The sequence below is a fragment of the Staurois parvus genome, unplaced genomic scaffold, assembly GCF_062004578.1.
Source record: "Staurois parvus isolate SC_StPar_1 unplaced genomic scaffold, SC_StPar_1.0 ptg000170l, whole genome shotgun sequence".
NCBI lineage: Eukaryota > Metazoa > Chordata > Amphibia > Anura > Ranidae > Staurois > Staurois parvus.
Genome location: NW_028317966.1, coordinates 6057177 through 6063206, shown reverse-complemented (window position 1 = coordinate 6063206; position 6030 = coordinate 6057177). Strand labels below are relative to the sequence as shown.

Here is a 6030-nt window from a genome sequence, read left to right as displayed (position 1 = left end):
ATTTATAAAAGAGCCAATCAACTATGTGATAATAAATGGCTTCATATGAACAGTATCCCTAAATAAAAGACAATTTTTTCATGATCAGTCATATTTTCAATATTAATGCCAATTTTCACAATTTCTGACAGGGTTTTGAGCACAACTTTAAGTCTGAGATTTGTACCCACAGCTCTCTCTCTCTCTCTCTCTCTCTCTCGTTCTCTCTCCCCCCTCTCCTCCTCTCTCTCCCCCCCTCTCCCTCTCCCCCCCCCCTCTCTCTGAAGCTTGTATGATTTGGAGTCAATGCTGACCCACTAAATAGTGAATGTGAATAGGGTGAGCAAAAGAATCAGAGTGCCTAATGGTTTAATTGTGTACTTCTAAATAAAGACAGCCCCATATACAGCCAAGTTTACTAATTCAAAATGTGCTTCTATGTGTATATCTTAATACAATTTCCCTTGGATGCTTCAAATGACTGTAACCTCCACTTCCTACTTGCACTCCTTCAATATTTAGTCATATTTAAAAACAAAATCTCAGAGAGCAGAAAAATACATAGCAAAGTGCTGAGCAAGGATCACCAATCAATGAATAATAAATATTTGGATGGTATGTGTTGATAAGCCTTCTCAATTTGTTGTGACCAGCCAGGGGAAGAATTTGCCCTCATTTCATTTCCTCCTTCGATTTATATAAAAAGGCCCATTGAAAGCCAGTCAAACAACAAATTCTCTTCAAGCTTCTCAGTTTTCCAAGAAGGCAAAGCAAACCTAAAAGCAGATATGTCTGGAGCCAAAAAATGCAGCAGCCAGAAGATCAAATGCCAAGATCCATGCAAGAACCCTTGCCAGAAAAACGTAGTCTGCAAAGATCCATGCCAAAACCGTAAGTGATTTATACATGCAATATCATTTTTATAAACAAATACATGTATTACTTAGGCTTTATAGTCTACATTCTATTGTACAATTAATAATGTCTTGCAATTTTCTATTAGGTGTGGATATATACAGTACTTATGTCAGCTATCACTTATCAGTTACTTCAGTTTTAGCTGAATATTACTGTTGGAGTGACTTTGTCATTAAATTCCAACTGCCAATGAAAGTGCCCCCTACATTGACGATTGTAAATAATTACCTCTGCTGCCTATGATGGCACTATAATGAACAGAAATCACAGCTTGAAGATTTAACAGAACCACATTTTTTGGAGTAGATTCCTGGTCCCTCGTTGCACTCTGTGGTTCCTACCACCAACCCCCAGGTCACTATCATGTCCTGCAGTGATGTATGGGTCAATAGAAGAAACCACTGAGCCCAGCAAGGTATTGGGGGGGGGGGGGGGAGATGAGGGCAGAAAATCTAAATTCCCTCTTTAGGCAGTGATTTCTCTACAGGAGTGTTTGATGGCATGGGCAATACAGGAGGAAGTATTCATAATCTTCTTTTGAGGGGATACTTTATTTGGCATTTTGATTGTTAATGACAGAGGGGCCTCTTTAATTATCATACAAAATGTTTTTTTCCAGTACTTCCTGTACTCTACACTATATTAGTTTCTACAAATTATCAGAGGATAAATTAGATTGTAGAGATGTGGAAAGAAAATATACAAGTTAAATAGAACTAAATTCTAATTTCTGACTGGATTTTACCGTAAACATGTGAAATTATGGCCAGATATTCTGACTTCACTTCCCACTTGCTTTTGTGTCTTCACAACACAGGGTTAGATACACAACACAGAATTATGTCATTGTGGTTTTAGTACCATTCAGAAGCCCAGAAAGAAGCTAGGTGAACATACATTAAAGCCTAAGTGTAGTCACCCCAAAATAAATCAGCACAAGGGACTGTATATATTCAATGTGAAGTGTTTCTTATGCTGCTGGCTGTTATTTTATTTGAAATCATCTGTGGTCTGATACCCTTCTAAGCCTACAGCTGTAATCTTTCATTACCATAGGGTATAATACAAGCCGAGGGACCTGTCATATGCACCAGAGTGCCAAATATACCTGCACTGACACCAACAATATCTTCACAGGCAACTTCTTAATCAGCTGACAAGGTTCAGCACACGGTCCCACCCCCAGAAACTTCTATGGTTAAGCCCATTGGGTGTAAACATGTTAGATTAATGTTTGCTGATTAATGTTTTGCCTGTGAAGACATCATCAGAGTGTGGAATATACGGAGCTATGTGTGGAGGAGTGATGGACTCCATACCAGCCTATGAGGGTAGCACTTGGCGGGTTGGAGTAGTGCACTTTTCTTTGACTCTACAAACTGAACTTTACCACAATTGCAATTTTTGATTGATAGCATTGCTGTTAATTGCTCTCTGGATTTTTTCTTTAATGTATGTCTGTTTTTTGTTTTTTTCAGCATGTAAACCTCAGGGTCAACGTGTTCGCCAACAAGGTAAAGAAGAGAAAGACATGATTGCCATAAATATCAATGAATGATATATAATTTAAAATGAGCTAAGACTAAATAGTTGTGTGGTATAGTGTGCACCACATACCATATATTTATTCCCCTCTATTTTCATAGCTGCCATTATATTTGGGCAATCCCCTTTAATAAAAATGTGAAGGGGGTCTAAAGTGAGAGGCAGCAGTTCTGCAAGCCATCCTAATCCATCTGGCGGCTTTGCCTCACAGGTACAGACCACTGCTATCCCTATGGCTGGTCTACAGAGCTCTGCAGGGTGGACTGTTTTAAAAAAAATGTATTTGCTGTCAACAGCACCACTTGCTGTCTCTGCCTACAGAATATCAGCCATTTTAAAACTCAATTATTTAGGTACCACACATATGAGGAAACACATGACTCTGCACCACAGAGCTCAGTGGGAGCAGCACTTTAATAGGATGTGCCAGCAACCAAAGGCCCTCAATACTCCTCTTATTCATTCCTTACATCATGCATGCTGCGAGGTAGAGGCACCAGGAGGCAGAAGAGGAATACTTGAAGGAGGAGGGTTGGTGTTCTGAAACTGAGGAGAAGAAAATGGCTTCAAGGAGGACATTTCCCCACTCCTTAACCCTGGGAGTTGTCTGTAGGTGAAGTGAAATTGTTGAGTGTTGTCCTCAGTGACACAGATGACTCAGGGTTCTTATTTGCAGACAATCTGTGGAAAACTGGGCTTTTCATGCTCAAGTACTTTTAGGAGGACACTAAGTTCAGGTCATCAAAGATGGGGACCCCTGATACCAATGCTTCAGACTAAACATTTGTTATCCAGACCCCTCCCAAAAAATTATGATACCTGTCGTCACAATAGCTCCTGCCACTTCTCCTGGTCTTTCAGCACTCTGGCACTTTATAGGTGCCACATAATGTGTTTTCTACTGGACCTTAGTTGACCAATTTTAATGTTTGCTGCAAAGTAAATCCTGGTTTGCATCTCAAAGTTTGCATCCTATTCTAGTGCCCTGGCACTGAAAATGTGCCTCACAACATTTTTCACAGATGGATATCAACTGTCAAACTTTTAATATATGTAAAAACTTGACAGGAGTTATAACCCTCCATTATTCTCTATCCAAAATGAAAAAAAGTTTTGCTTTAGTTCCACTTTAAGTGGAATCTAGTCCTTTTAGAAACCCAACACACTACCACTGTTTTTATCAATACAAATATTGCTTACAAAAGATAATCTAATGTACCAACATATTTTATAAAGGATATACTCTACATAATTGATACACAATGGAATTTGTGGTAAAAATATGGGTGTGGAATCCCCAGCTTTTGTGAACCATAGGTCTGATATATTCTAATACAATGAGTGGGAAAAGATAGAAATCAGATAAATAATTGACTCATCTAATAACTTCTATATCGGCAACTAATAGCCCCATAGTCTTGTGTTGTATAACTGGTTCCTCACCAAAATCCACAGTTACAGTATCACTGTTATGGTCCAGTTACAGTCGAACCAGAAAAACAAAGGTAAGGCACACTGCATTATGAATGATCTGTGTAACAGCAGTCTCACTTTGTGTGGCTTTGGTCATAGCAAATAAATTTGCCTTGATTAAGCCACTCAGGACCAAACATTGAGATCAATAAATTGTTCATAACATGGCATGTATCAAAGTCACAAATTGTAAATACCCTTCATTTATTTCTGTACATTAAACCACTCTACACTCTACATGTTTTGGACAAATTAAATTATATTTTTTCATATCTTTAATAAATTATTTTGCACCTAAGATTTAGTTTTAGTTACCATTTCCAATGTCATGAATTGGCTGCTGACTTGAATGAAAAATCAAACGGGGATTAAAGCTGGCCATACACAGCTTGAATTTCAGCCAATTCCCACTGAATAGGATGCAAATTCAGCTGTGGGTGGCCCTTTTGGCCTCATCAAGCTTGACAAAATAAACATGGAAGGTAATTGAAGGGCACAATGATAGGGGAAAATTGTTGGCCGAACACTGACTGACTGCATTCTTTCAGATGCAGTCACTGTTCAGGTTTCAAGCCGCTAGGGTGCTGTGGCTGCTTGATTACAATAGCAGGTAGTGCAGATGCCTTCATCTACACTAAACAGTGTGGATGGAGAAATCTAATCATTTTCTCTCATTCAGCCAAGGGTTGAACAAGAGAAATCTAGCTGTGTATAACTAGCTTAAGTGGGAGCTGAGTAAATATATGCATTTGCTGCTGCCGGGTGGAAATTGCCAGAGGTGTAAAAACAAATTATGGCCTGCCCATTAATATTTGTTTCAATAAAATTTTCTATCCCAGAAAACTAATCAAAAGAAGTTTGGCTAAACACCTATTCTGAGAACTGAATAATGGATACACACATAGAAAAAGATACCATGGCTAAATTTAAGACATTTTGGAAATTTCATTTGCTATCAAATGTTTAATATGACTGCTAGCTTTAAAAATAAATATCACCTGTAGTCAATAGTGAAAATATATTTTACACTAAGCAATAGTTTATTACTAATTAAATATTTCTTTCTTGGCAGATCCATGCAATCCATGCAACCCTTGTGTTGTCCCTGTCTCCTGCTGTCCTGCTCCCTGTGATCCTTGCCAGGGCCAAGGAAGTTTCTGCTGTGATAAATGAAGACTTTGCGCTTGGGCCCAAAGCTTGAGATACTAATTTATTTCTCTGCAAAATTAACACAAATCCTATTTTAGATCTGTTAAATATTGAATCTTGTTACTGCTTGTTAATTAACCCTGCTCAATTAAACTTTACATTTCTTGCAATAAATATATTTCTTTGTCTTATTATACAAACTGCAACAGGGTGCCATAGTATTGAAAAATAGCACATTTCCACATTTACCAGAGCAGTTCCGATGTTCAATACACTTCTGCAGTAAATTGTATATTGTTAATAATGTTGTTTTCTTCATAGAATCCTGTGGATTTTAAATATACAGAATGCTTAACATATGTCCATGTGAGCTATGTGTCTGACAGGAAAATTACCAAATTACATTTATAAAAAGTATTTCAAAATTATTTCCTCATGGCCCGGCACAAAATATCCAAAACCCAACAAACCTAACCCTAGCCCTGACCCTTTCTAAACCACGAGACAGGTGTGGGGTGGGAGACTCCTGAAAACCTTCCACATATGACAGTAAAAAGGCTTTTCACAACAATTAAAGAAATGTTTTTTCACAAACAAGGATAGCACATCTGGTGGGCCTGTGTTTGGGAGCAGAATTTTGCACCAATTTAGAATGGCAACGTGAACGTGGACAGCAACAGTATCTTAGCATCAATTACAATCTACAGACGAAATGCCACTCTATCCAGCACACTCCTCGGCATCCGCAGCAGGGCAGTGCTGGTTACAGTTATAAATCAAATAAACGTAATGCTGCACTGCTACTGTAAAGTAAACATACCAAATCACCAAACAATTGGATATGAAAACATCAAATATACAAAAAAAACCATGCATAAATCATACAAATGAAATGTCCATAGAAACAAGTCCATGTGAATTTGAATCAGAATGGTGAATTGTGTGTATAGCTTTACATCAACTTCC

The 6030-nt window shown here is 38.1% G+C and overlaps 1 long non-coding RNA gene across 1 annotated transcript; it reads left to right on the top strand.

Moving 5' to 3' along the window:
- The first annotated feature begins 700 nt into the window (after window positions 1-700).
- LOC149462720 (uncharacterized) lies at window positions 701-5238 on the top strand. Its single transcript, XR_016312599.1, has 3 exons — window positions 701-870; window positions 2376-2411; window positions 4988-5238. It is a non-coding gene; the product is annotated as an uncharacterized LOC149462720 (long non-coding RNA).
- The last annotated feature ends 792 nt before the right edge of the window (window positions 5239-6030 follow it).